At 40.8% G+C, this 20,048-nt stretch overlaps 1 protein-coding gene across 3 annotated transcripts in view; it reads left to right on the top strand.

The window, feature by feature from the left end:
* The first annotated feature begins 15,821 nt into the window (after window positions 1-15,821).
* trim44 (tripartite motif containing 44) overlaps window positions 15,822-20,048 on the top strand; it is a 40,569-nt gene continuing 36,342 nt past the window's right edge. Inside the window, exons 1-2 of one of the 3 annotated variants that reach the window (XM_058767078.1) lie at window positions 15,822-16,037; window positions 16,105-16,236. The gene's annotated coding sequence lies outside the window, so the exon portion shown is untranslated. Of the gene's footprint in view, window positions 16,237-20,048 lie in introns of all 3 variants that reach the window. The other 2 variants (XM_058767077.1, XM_058767076.1) reach the window with 2 other exon arrangements.

Consider the following 20,048-nt stretch of genomic DNA (forward strand, 5'->3'; position numbering starts at 1 on the left):
ACAATTAGACATACAGTGCAAAATGTTAATGTAAACATTGATAATGTAAACAACAGTCGGCAGTGCAAATGAGCATAGTCCAATTTAGGTATGGTAGTGCAAGATACAAAAGTAAACAGTTGTTACTGTAATAAAAATTTACATTCAGTAGTGCAAATAAGGCCGATGTGAGGTAGGAGAGAAGAGTTAATAATATATGAGGAAGTGGATCAACGGGGGTTAGAGTTCAGTAAAGAGACAGCTCTGGGGAAGAAACTGTTCTTTAGTCTGCTGGTCCTGGTCCGGAGGCACCTGAAACGCCTGCCGGAGGGCAGGAGAGAAGACAGTCTGTGGGCTGGGTGAGAGGAGTCCTTAAGGATGCTGCGAGCTCGATGCAGACAGCGTTTCCTCTGGATGTGTTCGATGGCAGGTAGTGGAGTCCCTGTGATGCGCAGGGCAGTTTTCACCACCCGCTGCAGTGCCTTGCGCTCCGCAACAGAGCAGCTCCCATACCATACTGTGACACAGTTGGTCAGGATGCTTTCTATTGCGCAGCGATAGAAGTTCACCAGGATAGCAGAGGAGAGCTGATTCTTCCTCAGTGTCCTCAGAAAAAAGAGGCGCTGGTGAGCCTTCTTGACCAGGCTGGAGGTGTTGGTTTTCCACAACATGTCCGCCGAGATGTGGATCCCCAGGAACTTGAAACTGGAGACACGCTCAACAGCCATTCCATTGATGTGGATGGTGTCGTGTGTGCCTCTTGACTCCTTCCTGAAGTCCACGATGAGCTCCTTCGTTTTGGTGGTGTTGAGGAGCAGGTTATTTTCAGTGCACCACGTGGCCAGGTGCTGGATCTCCTCCCTATAGGCAGTCTCATCGTTGTTACTGATGAGGCCAATCACCGTGGTGTCGTCTGCAAACTTGACGATGGAATTAGATCCATACACAGGCTTGCAGTCGGAGGTGAAGAGGGAGTAGAGAAACGGGCTTAGCACACAGCTCTGTGGTACACCAGTGTTAAGTGTGATGGATGTGGAGCAGGTGAATCCTGATCGAACATTCTGGGGTCTGTTGGTCAGGAAGTCCAAAATCCAGTTACACATTGAGGTATTGATGCCCAGGTCTCCAAGTTTGGCTATTAACTTGGTTGGGATGACAGTGTTGAATGCTGAGCTGAAGTCAACAAACAGCATACGTGCATAAGTGTTCTGAGTGAGCACAGAGTGCAGTGCCATGGAAACTGCGTCCTCTGTGCTCCTATTGCTACGGTAGGCAAACTGGTGTGAGTCCAATGTGGATGGTAGAGAGTCTTTTAGGTGTTCCAGGACCAGCCGCTCAAAGCACTTCATGACGATGGGTGTGAGTGCTACAGGGCGGTAGTCATTAGGGCACCTCGGACTAGAGTGTTTTGGCACTGGCACAATGGAAGTGCATTTAAAGCATGTTGGTACGGCTGCTTGGGCAAGAGACAGGTTGAAAATGTCTGTAAAAACCCCAGCGAGCTGCTCCGCACATGCCCTGAGAACACGACCAGGGATGTTGTCTGGTCCAGCAGCCTTGTGCACGCTGATCCGGCTCAGTGCCTTGCAGACATCTGTGGAGGAGGGTATGATTGGTGGGTGGTCAGCTGAGGGATTGAGCTTGGTGGCAGTTTCTCTGTTGTCTCTTTCAAAGGGAGCATAAAAGTAATTTAGCTCGTTCAGGAAGTTGACATCAGTGGCTGCGGGGGTGGAGTGGGTGGGTTTGTAGTCACTGATGGCCTGAATGCCCTGCCACATGCGTCGAGGGTCAGAGTTGGAAAAGTGTCCCTCTATCTTTAGCTTGTAGCAGTGCTTGGCCTTTTTGATGCCCCTCTTCAGGTTTGCTCTGGATGTGCTGTAGGCTTGTGCATCTCCTGATCTGAAGGCAGTGTTGCGTGACTTCAACAGGAGTCGCACTTCCTTGTTCATCCAAGGCTTCTGATTTGGATATGTGGTGATCTGTTTCTGGGTTGTAACACTGTCAATGGTGATATTGATATGATCCAATACAGAGGAGGTGTAAGAGTCAATGTCTGTGTGAGCGCCACTGGTGGCTTGAGAAGCAAACATACTCCAGTCTGTGTGTAGAAACCTTTCCTGGAGTGTGGAATCTACCCCCGCAGGCCACACCTTAATGGTCTTCACTGATGGCTTCACACGGTTGATGAGGGGTGCATATTTGGGGGTGAGGAACAAAGAAAGGTGATCTGACTGTCCCAGGTGGGGGAGGGTGTCGCAACGTAAGCTCCAGCCATGTTTGTGTAAACATGGTCTAAGGTTTTGTTTCCTCTGGTGTGACAGGAAACATGCTGGTGAAACTTGGGTAGCACTGACTTTAAGTTTGAGTGATTAAAGTCACCTGCAACAATAAAAGCCGCTTCGGTGATCAGTCTGTTGTTTACTGATGGCTGCGTGAAGTTCTTTCATAGCAAGCTTGGCATCAGCATCCGGGGAATATAGGCTGCAGTTATAATGGTGGAAGTGAACTCCCGCGGTAGATAAAACAGTCTACATTTAACCATGAGAAACTCAAGGTTAGCTGAACAATGACTCCCAACAATAGCAGAGTTTGTGCACCAAGCTTTGTTAATGTAAATGCACAATCCACCACCTCTGGTCTTACCGGAGCCATCTAATGTTCTATCCGCCCGGAGTGTGTGGCGTCCGCTAGCTCAATAGCGGTGTCCGGTATTCCGCTGTTTAACCAGGTTTCCGTGACGATTAGGACGTTACAGTTCAAAAGTTTCTTGCTGTGTGTGATGCTGAGTCGAATCTCCTCCATTTTGTTCACTAGCGACCGTACATTGGCAAGGAAAATGCTGGGTAAAGAGAGTCGGTGAGGTGTTAGCCTTAGCTTAGCTCTTAGTCCTCCGCGCTTCCCCCGCCTTTGTTTACGATCTCGACGCCGCCTGCGAGCACTTCCGCCCGGCCGGGTAGGGTGCATAGCCTCGGGTGTCCTAGCGATCTAAGGAAGGAGTCGAAGATTGTCCATAAAAGTGTCGGAAATTCGCAAACCGATATCCAAAAGCTCACAACGGGTGTACGATGTAAAGGCACAACTGTTCTGCACGAACAGGCCCGAGATGAGTAAGAAAAATACCGCAAAATTGCAAAATCTGGAGAGACCCAGAGCCTCGCGATGTACTCGCGCCGCCATCTTGGGAACATAAGTAACACATAGTAAAGGGAAAGACTTTTTAAAGTTAGTTGTTCAGCTATTTTTGACATTTAAAAGAGTTCTTGTTTATGCTGATTTTTGAGGTTACCATTATTATGAAGTGTAGGCCTTGTGGTTAGGCTATGGCTACATGAGCTAACAACATTTTTTTTTTTTTTTTTTGTATGCTGCAAATGTTTTACTTAATATGTGGACATACTAATTTATGCTGGCTGTTTGTAGGTAAAATAAAGCAATCTAAAAAAAAAAAACGTCAAGACTTATATGGATAGCATTTCTATTCTTCACAATCGTGGAATGTTTATGATAGCTACTGATAGTCTAAGCACAAGCTCCACTCTTCACCACAATGGCAAAAAAAAAAAAGATATTGTATAAATTATTTTAAATGTTCAAAATAAATAAACAAATTCTAACAGGTCTTTCCATTTTCATAAAAATGCAGAAAACTCATGTAACTGCAAGGGCACCAGTCTGAACATCAACAGTACTGGTTGGATCTATATGAGTGAATTATGTTGAGAACATTCACAGAATATATGAAATGAAACTGATGTGATCTCATTAAATTAGCATGATTTTTACTCATCAGTACAATTAACTAAATTTAAGTTCAAATAAATCAGTTCTACTGTATGGAAATAAGTGTAAATTTTATTAACCCTTCAGCTGTTCTGGTATTTTTGACACAACTCCCCCAGTGGTATCAAGATAGAAAGACACATGAGACCTACTTTGCAAATGATGCACAAGAATGCTGATGACATACTCTGTGTACAAATGAACAATGAACAGATTCATACTGAAAAGTTGTATGTAGCCTGGTATTTTGAAGTATTTTGTGGCACATTCCTTGATTATTGTCTGCATTAACTATATTTTTATCATGATGTCAGAGTGAATGGATTCCCTTTTCCTAATTTCTGCCTACTTTCAACTTTGGTGTTGAGTGTGCTGTAAAAATGCTGACTGAGTTTCATGCATTAGGACCTTTGCTATTTTTCTTCTTTTTAGGTTGGTTGCTGGCCTAGCCTTTTTCTCTGAAAGTTTGTGTTGTATATTTCCAGTTTGTTGGACTAACATGTTTACATCTCAGCCCAGTGCAGAAGGATTATTTTGGATTGTGAAACAGGGTAATTCCGTGTCAACTCTACTTGAGGTCCCTGGCTCAAATTTTTGATTTTGTTAATATTTTTTTCTGCACAGTAAAACCCCCAGTGTTAAATCAACATATATAATCCACACTCAGAGTGTTAAAAAAGTAACACTAATTATCTCATTAACTTTAACACTGATTCAGTTTAGTAACTGAGTGATGATTGAGCATTAATGAAGAACACCTGCTGTTAACAAACTGAATCACTGAAAGAAAGAGAAAGAAGAACAGAGAAAAAAAAGAGACAAGCAGAAATACAAGAACTACAACTGACTTCAGCCACAGCCTTCGGTGAAATCAACACAAGATAAAAGAACACATTAAATCTCTCAAGATCTTAGCGGAGGATGATTAAACAACTCCACAAACAGCATCACCAGATTCACACATTACTAACCAGACTGACTTTAGATGTTGATGTTTTAGTTTTGTTGAGACACCTCTCGCAGCAGACTGTAGCGCGGTGACGTCACGTATGTGTTTACCGCGCATGCGCAAAGTGACGTATGGTATGTCTATAACACGCATGCGCAGTAACGTGGTGACAAGGCATGCCTTTGTAATTTGCATTGCGTGATAACATTAGGTGTTTTTGCGTCGTGCGTGATGTAACACGTCATTAAAACACATGCGCATACTTAACAGAAATGTAAAAGTATTAAAGAATGCTAAGGTGGAAAAAAAGAAGGGACAAAAACAGTAAAATGTAACAGCACGAGTTGCTTGTTGTAGTGTGTAGGACTCACGTCACCTAAGACGTTGTGATTTTGGGTCACACGTCACTCAAGGTGCGGTTATGAGTATATCAGATGACCAATTCCCACCTCAGTTAGTTTAGTGCACCAGTCAAAGACTGGTAATTTGGCAATGCGGGCGTGTTTCCCACAAGCTGTTCAATAATTTGAATTGCACACATTGGAGGGAGCTGGTCAACTGATTTATCTGAAAGATTGGTGATTTAGCTAGCTAGTAGAGCCTTGGATCATCAACACAAAGAAGACACAATTGTAATAAGATAAATTAAATTGATTAACAATAGATATGCAAGAGTAAATAAAACAACTAGTGATGATACCAGTAAGTGAATATGCACTGCTAATAGAGAATAATAGACAACTAAATATGAAGGAAGATACTAAATATGAATCGCAGAAACAAATAAATGGAATGAACACAGAATGGCTGAATGCAATGCTGTTGAGCTGAATGTAGCAATGGAATAGATTTCTATGGGAATGTTGCTTATGGGAACCACTTAATGGCTCTGGTGGAATTAATGATAAATAACTGCTTATTTATCTCTGAACAAATAATATAGCTATTATTTGTAATGCTGACCCCAAGTAAATGTTATCTAAACAGGTTAGAGAAACATAGGCTGCAGGTATAAACTAAGCCAAGGTCTTTAGGAAAGAGGTTTGGTAAGTTTATAATTACGTTCCACAGGCGGGTGATCAGTCCGGCGGTAGAGACGTCTTCCACTGGTGATGCAGACTGCATGCAGTGGGGAGGGCACAGAGTTACGTTCCGGTAGCTGTCAATGCGCTGACCTGGAGGATGCTGAACTGCTGTTGTGCCACAAAGGGTCCTTAGAGCATGGACCGGGCAGCTGGGTCAGATGGGTCTTCACGGGGTCCTTTGCAGCCTGGCTGCGTCGTTGAGGAGCCGTGGGTTTCAGGCAGTGTCTGCCACTGCGGAGGTCCTGTGCGGACTGGGTTGTGCTGCTTTCGGAGCAGCAAGAGTCAGACGGGGTTCGTCACTGCTGGGTCCTTTGCAACTGAAGGGTAGCCAAATCCGATAAGGAAGGTTTGCTGAGGGGCTGAGTTAAACCTTAGCTGTCTTGAAATCTCTTTCCTCGTCAGGCCAGAGACTCGGAACGTCGTATCTGCTACTGTCTCTCTGGATGTATCAGAGACTCAGAACTTTGGTGTTTCTGTTAGTGTCTCTCTAGATGAAAGACTCAGAAACGGGGAGTGTTCCTGTTGCTGCCTTCCCGGTAACAGGACTCAGACTCAGAACAAGGAGTGTCTTTTGGGAAGGTACCTTTATCTCTTTTTGATGAGGAGGAGATTGGAATCTGGCGCCTCTCCGTTCCAGGAATGTGATTGGCCACTTGTGTCCAAGGTGGCCATGATGTTGCCCGCCCTAGTGTGGAACTCATTTGCATACAGTGGAGTACAACGTTAAACAGTGTCTTTAACATTTCACCCATGCAATCTTTCTTTACCAAACCTCTTTCAAACTATTATCTGCATCATGAGGAGCAAAAAGAGTCCAAACATGATAGGAAACTGATGAACTATCACTTAGTCATACCATAATATGTTAATAGGCCTGCTTCCGTGAACTGTTGTGTTAACGGTCAATGGCCATCAACATAAACTGTGCTTCATCTGAGGATGAAGTGAATCCCTTGCAGTTTGCATCCATTTAAGGTCTCCAAACATGGGTATGAATGGATATGGAGAGATCTGTGTGGCCTTTCTTTGTTTCAGCCACTGCTGTTGCATCCAGAGACCTGGAGGAATTTTTATGATAGTCATTTCCTAACCTTAGGATTGGGTGTGATGGTGAGGGTCAACCCGTAGTCCAATGAGAAGTCCTCTCTTAGGTGGTCGTGGATGCAGAAGGTCTCCCTTCCTGTCCTGTTGGAGGTGTCTGGCAGTTGTCTTGGCATCTTATCTGATGGTTCTGAACATCTTTTTATGTTCCTCCACCACGATCCAATCACAGTGGGGCACATCTCCCTCCACACCGGCAGTTAGAGAGGGGCCCTGCCATAAACTGGTCCTTGGAATGCCAGTTTGACTGTCGTTGACATTGTTTACCAAGTCAGCGAACGTACTGCCGTGCCGTAAGCAAAACCTAACCTCCTTGTATATTGTGGATACTCGTTTGTACATATTATTTGTTGTTTATTTTGTTGTTTATTTTTTTTTTTATTTTTTTTTATAAATATTTTATAAATATTATAATAAACTAACGCTATTTTTGTTTTGGACTGAGCACTTGGACTGGTGATATAGCCACAGCCATATCACCCTGCAGCCCAAGACCGGTTGCCCATGGAAGCTAAGCAGGGCTGAGCCTGGTCAGTACCTGGATGGGAGACCTCCTGGGAAAACTAGGTTGCTGTTGGAGGAGGTGTTAGTGAGGCCAGCAGGGGGTGCTCACCCTGCAGTCTGTGTGGGTCCTAACGCCCCAGTATAGTGATGGGGAAACTATACTGTAAAAAGCACTGTCTTTCGGATGAGACGTTAAACCGAGGTCCTGACTCTCTGTGGTCATTAAAAATTCCATGACACTCATCGTAAAGAGTAGGGGTGTAACCCCGGTGTCCTGGCCAAATTCCCTCCACTGGCCCTTGTCTATCATGGCTTCCCAATAATCTCCATCCACTTGATTGGCTCTATGACACTCTCTCCTCTCCACCTGTAGCTGGTGTGTGGTGAGCGCACTGGCGCCGTTGTCCTGTGGCTGCCGTCGCATCATCCAAGTGGATGCTACACACTGGTGGTGGTTGAGGAGAGACCCCCCCCCACATGATTGTAAAGCGCTTTGGGTGTATTGCAATACACAATAAAGCGCTATATAAATGCCTCATTCATTCATTCATTCATTCATTCACTTGTGGAAATACTGTATATACTCTCACCACTGGACATTTTTCATGCGCACTGTAAATAAAAGTCACCTTTCATTTACTTCTACGGGTCAAGCCATCATTTATCTATTTTTTTCACGGACCTAAAATGTCCCGCAGTAGATCTGCAAGGGTCTACTGCATCACAGCACATATCCATGATTTTAACCATGTTTCATCTGAGGTAAAATTACACGGAATTACAGAGTTTATTCTGTAATATCTGTGTAGTATACTTACAATTTATTAACATTTTGTTGCACTTTACTTCACTGTGTATATTGTAACATTACACTTTAATGGCACCTTATATATTTCTTATTGTGAAGATATCTAGCAGCCGTCAGTGTTAGTGGCGCAGATGGTCAAATGTGTGTTGTTCACATTTTGACGCGATAAACCAGGGTTCGAATCCGCCCTTTGGCAAAGTTTTTTTCTCCCTTTTCAAATTTCAAATCACATCACATCACATCACATCAGAAAAACATTTATTTTCAATATAAATTAAGGAAATAATCAAAAAAGTTGTGAGGAAGGGCTTTATTGTCCCAAAAAGGTGGCATCCATTTAATAATTTGAATTAAAATTAGAATCTACACTCAATAAGTTATTATTGCATACTGTTTTACAATGTAGTACAATACTGAGGTGGAGATAATTGCCACTATTTGCAATAAGTAGTTTAAATAGCAGAAAATCCTGCTATTTTAACATAGTGTAAATAGAATCTACACAGCAAAACCCCCAGTGTTAATTTAACACTCTGAGTGTGGACTCACTGGACTCGTATCAACACTGAAGCAGTGTTAAAGTGAATGAGATAATTAGGTGATTAACTGAGTGATGATTGACCATTATTGAAGACACCTGGTGTTAACAAGCAGAATAACCAAAGGAGAAAATCAAAATTTGTATGTCACCATTTTAGTGGTCAGTGTTTGCATTAGTTGGGATCTTGACCCTTAAATTTCTAACATCAGATTTTGTTATAATGGAATTTAATAGTCAGACAAACCAGAGGAAAGATGAGCTTGTGGTGTTGATTATGTTTTGAACTAGTCATCACGTAGTGACCTGAATACCTGAGTTAGGTTTTATTTAATGATTACGTCAACAAGGTGAAAAATACAAACTCTGGCATTTTTGGCATAATCAGACAGATGTTTTCAGAAATTACTCCAATTAAATTGATCCAAAATCAATTTAAGAAGTCTTTAATTTAGACACACAGACATCAAGAATCAGCGTGAGAATCACAACAATGGTGACCATCAAAAAAGCATGTTGTAGGCAATAAAAACTCATCATTGGCTCCCATCATGCATTGCGGCATGAAAAAAATATGAGCTGAATTGTCTTTGTAACTTCTTTTATTCTTACTATTTTCTTTTATTTTTGCTGTTTTTATGTGACTTTAGTAGCTTGTTTTGTGATGTTCAGAGTTCAGATGTTCCTTTTTTTTTTTTTTTTTTTTTACTTTTTAATTAAATTTTTTTATCAGAACAGCTTTGCATAAGTATTCATACCTTTAACTCAGCATTTCGCTGAAGCACTCTGTCAGGTTGGGTGGGGGCAGATGCATGATTTCAGCTTTTCCCATAAATATTTGATTGGGTTCAATCCCAGGCTGTGGTTGGGTCACTCAAGAACGTTCACAGAGCTATCTATAAGTCACTCTTGCTGTGTTTAGGGTCATTGTCCTGTTGGAAGTTAAACCTTCTGCTCAGTCTGAGGTTGTGAGTGCTCTGGACTGGGTTTTCATTAAGGCCGTCTCTATATTTTGATGCATTGAGCTTTTCTTCTTCTCTGACGAGTCCCTCAGTCCTTGCCGCTGAAAAACAGCCCCACAGCATGAGGCTGCTACCAGCACACTTTACTTTTGGGATGGTACTCTGCAGGTAATGAGCAGAGCTGGTTTCCTTCAAACATGATGTTTGGAACTGAGGTTCATCAGATCAGAGAATCTTGTTTCTCACAGTCTGAAGGTCCTTTAGGTGTTTTCATGCGTCTTCACTGAGGAGGGGATTGAGTCTGGCCACACTGCCATAAAGCACAGATCGGTAGAGTGTTGCGGTGATGTTTGTCCTTCTGTAGGTTTCTCCCATCTGCATATATGATCATAGAGCTCGACCAGAGTGACTATCAGGTTGTTGATCACCACAGTAACCAAAGCCCTTCTCCATCAGTTGCTCAGTTTGGCCAGGAGTCCTAGCCTGGTAATACCAAACTCTGCTACTTCGCTTTGCTTCGTAGACAGAGTCTGGAAGGGCATAATTGACAAGTGTTTACTTTCTCGTGGGCGGGTGCTTGTCTGAAGTTTAAAATCATTGGTTTACCCGTAAGCCAATCACATAACGGTTGGTTATGATGCATGTTATTGAGGCTCAGCCGCCTCGAACTTCCGCTGTAAACACAGGTATGCGGCAAAAACAAAACCATCGAGCGAAATACCGGAGTGAAGATGGCTGTGAACGACTTATGCAGATTATGTGAATTACACACACACAATTATCGCCTTGCCGGACTTTGGCCTCCCCAGTTTCTCGTTGACGATCGGTAACAGTTGATAAATTAAACTTTTCCCAAAACCTGTCGGGAGTAGGGTCACAATATCACCTCCATTCAAAACGTGAACCAAACACTCTTCTTGTTCGGGCTTCAGTTGGCAAATGCCGGTAATATTCTCCACAACAGAGCGAATAGCATCCCGTGTCTTCATTTCCGCTGTCGTTTTAGATTTCCCTCACCTAAACTACAATCTTAAATTCGGCGCTTAGCGTCTACGCCACGGCTCTCAGCCCGCCCTCTGTTCTGCGGAGCCGGTGATAAACTGGGATGTGGTTTGCTATATCAGACCGAGTACAGAACTGAACTGAAATTGAGTGGAAGTACGAGGTCTGACGTAGTCAGGCTACAGGAGTCCAGCTCTAGGAAGAGTACTGGTTGTTCCAAACTTCTTCCATTATGGATAATGGAGGCTATGCTTCTGTGAACCTTCAATGCAGCAGAATTTTTTATCTTAACTCTTCCCCAGATGCGTGGCTTGATGCAATCCTGCCTCTGAGCTATACAGGCAGTATTATTATTATTATTATTATTATTAATTTATTTATTTTTTACCTCAGGGCTTGGTCTTTGCTCTAATATGCATTTTCAGCTGTTAGACCTTTTATTAAGACATGTGTGCCTTTCCAAATCATTCCCATTCAGTTGAATTTCAACTGTCCCTGATAAGGGTATGAATATGTATGCAATGGAATCATTTAAGTTTTTTATCTTTAATAAATTTGAAAAGATTTTAAAAACTGGTTATTTGCTTTGTCGTTATGGTGTATATAGTGTAGATTGATGTGGGTGGGGGGGGGGGGGGAGAAGTAATTTATAGTGTAATTTAAAGCGTATTGAGTGTAAATGATAAATTTAATTTAAATTATTAAATGGATGCAACCTTATTGGGACAATAAAACCCTCCCTACACCTACCCTACCCGATTCTTTATTTTTAACTTTTTGATTATTTCCTTCATTTTTATTGAAGATAAATGCCTTTCCGATGTGATATGAGATTTGAAAAGGGAGAAAAAAAGTTTGGTAAAAGGCAGTCTCGAACTCGGGTTCATCACGTGAAAAAGCATGCATTTTATCACATACGCTACTGGAAATATGCTGTTGCACCTGTCTTTTGGTGGGTGGAGTTAGTATAAATAGCTTCTGCCAATAAGGCGGGCTATTTGCACTTAGTGTAAATAGGCACTCTGTTTTGGTATACACAATATAAAACAAGACTCCCTGTTGAAGAACTTTGCAATAAATGTATTCAATTGAGAACAAAACTATTGATTTGATATAAATATGTACTTTTAATAAACACTTTACTTAGAAAAAAATGCTGTATGAATGCAACAGTAGTTTCCTCTGCTGGACAGCACCTGCCACCTTGTGGGGTATTTTGACTTGAGTACTGTCCTTTTACAACAGTTATGTGTCTGACAAAGCAAATGAATAAATATCCCATTGTAACATACAAGATCAAGATGATAAACATTCCTGACACACCACTACAGTTAGAATTAATAATTGAAAATGATAATTAGAAAATAATTTTATATTTATTATTGTTTAAAATGTTTTTAAAGTATTTGTTTCAGCTGTTTAAAATGTAAGAGTTTGTCCAAATAAACCTCCTCTATGATGTCACGTTCTCTGATGACTTTAGTACCATGGACAGTAAATCGTTGCAGGCTGTAGTAATCCAAACATCTTATTTGTAGATGGTCCCTCAGATGAGCGATGACGTCACGACACTCCATAGAGGTAAGCGTGTTTATCAGCTTCTTTAAAATGTCGAGTTCTACAGAAAAATGTGTTCTGATTTGTGCTCATCGGTAATGATAAGTGGCCGAAATTAGCCTTTTTTAATGCAGATTAGCAAAGTTATTGAACGCGGAAGTCTGAATGTGTGAATATAAAACCAACTTTACCCAAGTCCCATGCAGCAGGGCAACACTTGGGTAAAGTTGGTTTTATATTCGCACATTCGGACTATTGCATTCAATTACTTTGTTAACCACATTACATTGGACATTCAGCGGACATTCGCAAGTCAGTATGACATTAAAACAATACTTGCCCATTTTGATCGATTGTGAAAAAAATGTAGTAGGTTACAATGATGTCGCTGATTAGAATTTGCAAAAAAATAACTTTATTGCACATAGTTTTTCAAAACTAATAGTTATGAGTACTCTGAACTTATTTCAGTTGAGTTCACTAAATAAGATATATGCTCAACAAGTCACGGTAACTCAAATGTTTTAAGGCAATAAGTTTCCTCAAACGGTTTAAGTTTTTAAAACTAACAATTATGAGTGCACTGAACTTATTTCAGTTGAGTTCACTAAAATAAGATATACATTGCAGTTAAGTAATTAAGTGATTAATTAAGTGCTGATTGAGCATTAGTGATGAACACCTGCTGTTAACAAACAGAATCACTGACAGAAAGAGAAACACAAGAACTACAACTGACTTTAGTCACAGCCTTAGATGAAATCAACTGAAATAAAATGCATTAAATCTCAAGATCTAATGGTCACCATTGTTGAGGTTCACAAGCTGATTCTTGATGTCTGTGTGAGTCTAATTGTCACCATAGTTTAAAACTTTTTGTGGACAAACTGTTTAGAAAGTCCTTTCTGTTAACTGACTGTCACAGAACCACTGGCTCTTAGAATCACTTTTACTATAATCAATACAACATCCATTGACACACAATGGAGTCTACATTCACTCTCAATGAGACCAGTTTACTTACAAATGATCATCATTACAAATATATAACAACCAACTACCAATCATTTCTTTTGGGCTTTTAAGTTGTAACAAATATGCTCAAAGAACACATGGTTACAACAGCCAAAGAAAAAAAAAAAACAGAAATAAAACAGCTAACACAGAAGTCAAGGCTCAAGAGCCCAACTAAAGCAGACACTGATCTCTAACATGGTAACTTCAAATGAAACAATAAATCAACATCTAAACCTTAGTTAATTCTCAATAAGATCTTCTCTAGATGTCTGACAGAAATAAAGTCAGTCTGGTTATTAATAAGTGGAGCTGGTGATGCTGTTTGTGGGGTTGTTTAATCAGATTTTGAGAGAGTTAATGTATTTTATTTCAGTTGATTTCATCTAAGGCTGTGGCTGAAGTCAGTTGTTGTTCTTGTGTTTCTCTTTCTGTCAGTGATTCTGTTTGTTAACAGCAGGTGTTCATCACTAATGCTCAATCAGCACTTAATTAATCACTTAATTTCTTAACTGCAAGTTTTAAAATTTATATGGTTTAAGCCAAGGGGAATTGGTTTACTCAAATGGTTTGAGTTACCCTAACTGTTGGGTTTTACAGTGTACGATGTCAGACACTGTAATATGCTCTGGTCCGCTCCCTGCTTACCGGGGTGACGAGATTCATAGCAGACTGCTGTCACTCAATGGCTAGATGTCTAAGTGGTACCAGCAGAATAACATTGCTTTCATTGACAATTGGACAAGTTTTTGGGGCAGACCTGACATGTTAAAAAGAGATGGTCTTCATCCCTCCTGGTGTGGTGCCGCTCTTCTCTCTAGAAATATGGCACATAGTCTTAGAGTTCGTACTTGACTAACTGGAGCCCAGGTCAGGAAGCAGACAGACTGGCTAAACCGACCGTCTGCTAGCCGCCTCACGCCACCAAAGTCAGTTAACTCTCAGCACATAGAAACTTTTTCATCTAGATATCACTCTATAGAGACTGTGTCTGTTCCCCGAACTAGAAAATACAGAAAATGTCCAAACCAAATTAAGAGTAACAATTTAATTGATGTTCAACAAATAAAAAATGTTTACAATACAGAGAAACAATTGATAAAACTTGGCTTACTGAATATCAGGTCCCTTTCTACAAAAGCACTTTTTGTAAACGATTTGATCAATGATCATAACCTAGATTTGCTCTGTTTGACAGAAACATGGCTAAAACCAGATGAATACATTACTTTAAATGAGTCTACCCCAAGATTACTGCTATAAAAATGAGCCACGTCCAAAAGGTAAAGGGGGAGGTTTTGCTACAAATTATAGCAATATTCTCAGTATTTCTCAGAGGGCAGGATTTAAGTATAACTCATTTGAAGTTATGGTGCTGCGTATAACATTATCTAGAGAAACACGTGTTAGTGATAAATCCCAGTGATGTTTGTACTGGCTACTGTAGACAGGCCACATGCCAGTCTACGGATCTTTTAGATTCTGAGAAGATGAGGATGTGAGCTAGAACTTTTCTGGACCCTTAAGTTTTTGCGCCAGGCCTTGTGGTCTTGACTTTCCATTCAACCAAGGATCCTCGGATCTCAGCAGATCTCTTTCTTAGCTCTTTTTCCCTTTCTACCTGGGAAGAAACTCCCAATTACCACCGAGCCAGAATAACATCTTTTGGAGTTCATCAACTTGAAGAACTCCAACACCACCAAACCATCAGAACTTTCATCCGAGACTGTATCCGGACACTCAGATAGTTAACTAACTGTTTCCATAACTGCATTCTCTGGTTTCTCTAATGGCTTCATTCATCAACTTTAGCTCCCCTTTGTATGTACGCGTGAGTGTATGTTTATTTGTTTGTTTGTTTAGATTAGTTATGTGTGTTAGCGTTTAGTTAATAAAAGTTGTGGGCACAGATTACATGAGTTTCTGGTTCTGCCTTGCAAATTAATCTCTCTTTATACGATTTTGACCCTCGCTACATGCTCTAATGCATTAATAGGAAAGTACTTTCTTTGGCCACGGAAATATCCTTTCTTAGAGTTGATATGAACTTACACTGAATGTTCGCTGGACGAACAGATCAGTTGATGGCAATTTAATTCTGATACAGTTATTGCTGTCAACCGATATAAATAATTGTAATTAATCATAATTAATTGTAATTATTTATGTACAATTCCCTTTTGAGCTGATTTGCTACAGTGGAATGATGGCACTTGGGTGGACCGCTCCTGTTTGTCAGATCTGTCAGCCAAGAGCAAAGAATAAAACCACACTGGACCTTATCTGAGCCACAAAATCTTCATATATTATTTCAGCTTGACTAAGATTGTTAACTAGCAAAATCACTGAAGGAAAGAAGAGAACAGATAAAAAAGAGACGAAAAGCAACTCAACAACAACTGACTTCAGTCACAGCCAAAATTCTGCACATTTTTCTGCAGTGTCATAAACTCAGAAGAACACATATTTAATATTTACACAGACTTCAAGCACACGTTAAAGCCACTGACACTCACAATGCTCCGCCTACTCCCAGCAGTCACTGAGAGAGAGAGAGAGAGAGAGAGAGGTATTAAACCATTAAAAATCAACGTACTAACTATCTAACTAAAAATGTAGATATCTAAATATCCATCCATGCTTTTTGCCCTTCTTACGGAACCTGTTCTTCGTCTGCTGTAATTCGTCAACCAGCTTGTGTTGGAGGAACAGGAAGTAGTGAAATAACTCGAAGCAAAACAAGGAAGTGTAAGCAACTGTGAGTGTGAATGTCCAGATTACTGCGAAACAGCAAAAGTCTTATTTTATCATGTTTTGTATTACAGCTCTGTGACAACAGGGCAACCAGAAAGGATTCAAATAAACAAAGGCAAGAGAGAAATCGCTGGGAAAAGCAACATCAATCTGCTCATACGTGATCACAAAGAAACAAAGGAAACTGTCCACTTCAGAGAAAGGTAAGACTGAGGAGAGAGACATAAACACAAATGGAGAAAGCAAATGTTTGTGCGACATTAGCTTTATTTCTCATACTGTGAGGTGGAGAAGAAAACAGTTGAAGCTAAACTTTGAGGAGGAATCTTTTATGTACGTTATGTATTTGTGCTAGTAAACTAAAAGGTTGTTGTTGAATGGTTCAGATCATACAAGTTGTAAGTTAAAGCTGGAGGTTTTTAGCAGTCTTAATAATGTAACGTAGGCTACTGTTTAGTTTTATTGCGTCGCAATATTGGAAATAGGCTATTTCTGTTTTAAACCGTGAAGGCGAGCCAGTGGATTTCATACAAGCAACGTGCACACTTTGTGCAAGACTTCTTTCAAAGTGAAAGTAAAAACTGACGGCGCTTTCTGCATCTGAAGCAGGCATTAACGGCGCATAATATTCTCTCAGGGACGACGACGAATCTCCTACTTAATATGCGGTATATAACTGTTTTAATTTATTTCCTTAATGTTTCTCTTGTGGCCCGAACATAGTGAAAACAATAAGAAACGTATCTCGTGTTGAACAGGTTGTATTTGAAAGTCTGTGCTTAGCTGCTCTTAAATTTCATTGATGACTGAAGTGTTAACAATTTTATTTAGGCTATAAACCTATAATTCAGCCTATAATAGACTTGTTTTAAAAGACATTTTTAAAACATTTTCAGAGAGGAGTCGCCTAAGCTAATAGCCTAATATTTTATTATCCTCACAGGGCGTCAGTTGCAGTTAATTAGGCTACTCTTTTTATGCCCCCATTTTTTTTTAAAGTGAAAGGATGAATGTCTTATATTATAAACAGTGACATTTGTATTTAATTCACCCCAAAATGGGCCATATGCACATTTTCACTTAACTTCTGCTACTTCACGGAGTAAGGATAATTATGAAATGAATATTAGCCACAACAGAGGTGCAAATTTTGCAATACATAATTCAAATTTTAAAAATTAAATAGACCGCAGCAATTAACATTTTGTCAGAACCTCTAGTAAATTACAAGCTATTTGTTTAGTTGTCTATTGAGAATCAATCATAGGAGAATATGATCTCTATTTGGGAAAAAATAAATAAATAAATATCCAGAATTGTGCATATTCCTATGTTTGACTGACTGTTTCTCCCATGCAGTGACGGGCAAATGTAGCCAAATACAAGCTGAAACGACTCTCCGCAATCTCTGATGAAATCAGTTGGGTTTTCTCTGTATTAGAGCTGTTTTAAACTTACTGTTTGAACGCGTTCCTTGGACTGAAAAGTTTACAGGAGTTTACCGGTTTAAAACATATCTGATCGCAAAAACCTGGTCCTTTTGGTTTTTCTTTTCATATTATAATGTACCGATTCAAATTAGAAATCAATAATTAATTATTATTTTGCCACTTTGCGCGCCTCCCGTGACTCTCACGCCCCAGACCGACTTTGCTTGCATTCACATGATTTGTCGAGATGAGAGGTAATTCACGGTGCCCCTTCCTGGGTAGTCTGATTTTTATAGTATCATTTCTAATTACCCTGATACTGACGCTCTGACTCTGAGCGATAAAGATTAAAATATAAAAGTGCCGGTAATGTGTAACGGAGTGTCCGTCACATTTCATGCACTGGTTCTGTTATTAAAGAGTGTTCACTTTGGCTGACGTCTTCATTCGAAGTTGTTGTTGTTGAAGCAGCAGCAACTCTGTCAGCATCTTGTCTCGGGACAAAGCAGGCGCGGGCGCAATCATCAATCTTATTTAAACGGAAGCCGACGCGTCCTGACCGCATCACTGTCTTTACTGGGTGTTTTTAGGGAATATTTGCATTTATTCACAGATGATTTGATTAGCAAATCATGTGGTGGACTGTCATTATTTTGGCTAATGCGAGGCACCACTGAATGCGCATCAGAGGGTATTTAGAAGTAGGTATAGGCTACGCAAAGCCGACTGATACACCGTATACCTGAATATACCCTGCACTACACCACTGAGACTGACAAAACCATGCATCAACAGATTCTTAGCTTATTGACAAATATCTGATCTTGTAAGATGTTCTCCCTTTACACAGAGCACTGTACGCGTGATGGCCAAATCGAAAGTGAAAGGCGCAAGCTCTCATTCAAAAGGATTTCAATTCTGCGCATATTGATAGCGGCTCCCTGATGCGTGAAAATACAGTATTAGCACTTATGTGGGTGTGGGCGGTAAGAAAACGAAAAAGAAAAAAATATATGAACCTCAGTTGAATATCACAACAATTTTGTGATTGGCTGTTATGTGTGGGGCCAGGGTGGGCCAAGCTTCTGATTGGGTGGGCCAGGCCCACCCTGGCCCCCCCGTGGAGCCGGGCCTGGTGGAAAGTCAAGAAATTGACTGAAAAACACGAAAAGTGGCTTGTAAAGCTGTGTCTGCGGTCGGGAGGAGCGAGTCGGATAATGCTCAATAATCAATAATCAATTTAGAATAGGACCAACAGCCACACCCCAGATAGCAAAATACACTCGGGCCAGCTTCGGTTAAATTCTCGCCTGCCAGAGACTTAGCCTACCCCTCGGCCCGACTCCGTCTGCCGCACTCGGGCCGGATGCCTGTGGACTCACTGCTCGATTCCGGCCGAGTCAATCGGGCCAGATGCGGCGGCCGTTAGCGAGCCGACACTGCCGCATCCGAGCCGGAATCGGCCCAACACTGAAGTGCACAGCGCGCCGGACGTGGCCGTTTAGCATTGAGTGAATTCTGACTGTCTCACGCTGAATGCGTGAGCGATGGCGGTCCAATCTGTTTATATCTTTAATTAATATTTTAATATATTATTATATCTTATATTATATTAACCATTTGCACACACAAGCATTATCCGACTCGCTCCTCCCGACCGCAGACGCAGCTTTACAAGCCACTTTTCCCTGTGTTTTTCAGTCAGTTTCTTGACTTTTCCCCTCTTATGAACAACAAAATGTCGTACACAATAAAATCTCCTTGTGGTTTCTCGGTTTGGCCGATTTGAGCATCCATAAACAACGCAAAACACAGGCATTTTGACTTTCTGCTACTGATTCCTATGGAGAAAAATTACTTCCTGCCCTCCAGCTGCATTTTGCGCGTCATCAGTGACGTCATGTGCAAACAACCTATACTAGGGGATGCATAATCAGGCAGGGTGCAGAATTCGGCACGACACCGGCGCCAGGATGGCATAACTGGGGGGGGGCATTTTAATCCCATGGGGGGTGCCACTACTTTTAATGCGCAATGACAAAAAAGACACGGATGCACCTGCACGCACACATACAAAAGTTCACTAGTTTTTTAAAGTATTTTTCTAAAGATATTTTTAAACGTTTCCTGCATGGATTAAAAAATAAAATTGCATTTTTGAGGGACAAAAAAAGGTAGGCTAAACCGCGTAAAAGCCAAGTCGCATTTTTTTACATTCATGAATAGCCTGAATTAGCATGAATTATTTGGTAAATAAAGCTAAATTATTACTTACATTATAAATACAGATAAACATTACTAAAATCTATTGTAGTTCTTCTCACTCCATATACGAAGTGGTTAACAAATCCTTTAAATTTAACGTTTGGCTATTCAGAAACCTAATGAAAAATAGTACAAGTACATCAACCCAAAACTAATTCATTGCTGCTGAATCTGGAACGGTTGTTGGGCTCACATAGCCTCAGCCTGGGCAAACCAAGCCAGTCAGTTTGGTCAGTCAAACTTTTAAATACATTTTAGCATTTCTGTAGTAAAAGTACAAAGTCACAATCCGTGTACCATTAAAAGGTTTTACTATGATA

The sequence above is a fragment of the Onychostoma macrolepis genome, chromosome 25 (assembly GCF_012432095.1).
Source record: "Onychostoma macrolepis isolate SWU-2019 chromosome 25, ASM1243209v1, whole genome shotgun sequence".
In the NCBI taxonomy this organism is placed as follows: domain Eukaryota; kingdom Metazoa; phylum Chordata; class Actinopteri; order Cypriniformes; family Cyprinidae; genus Onychostoma; species Onychostoma macrolepis.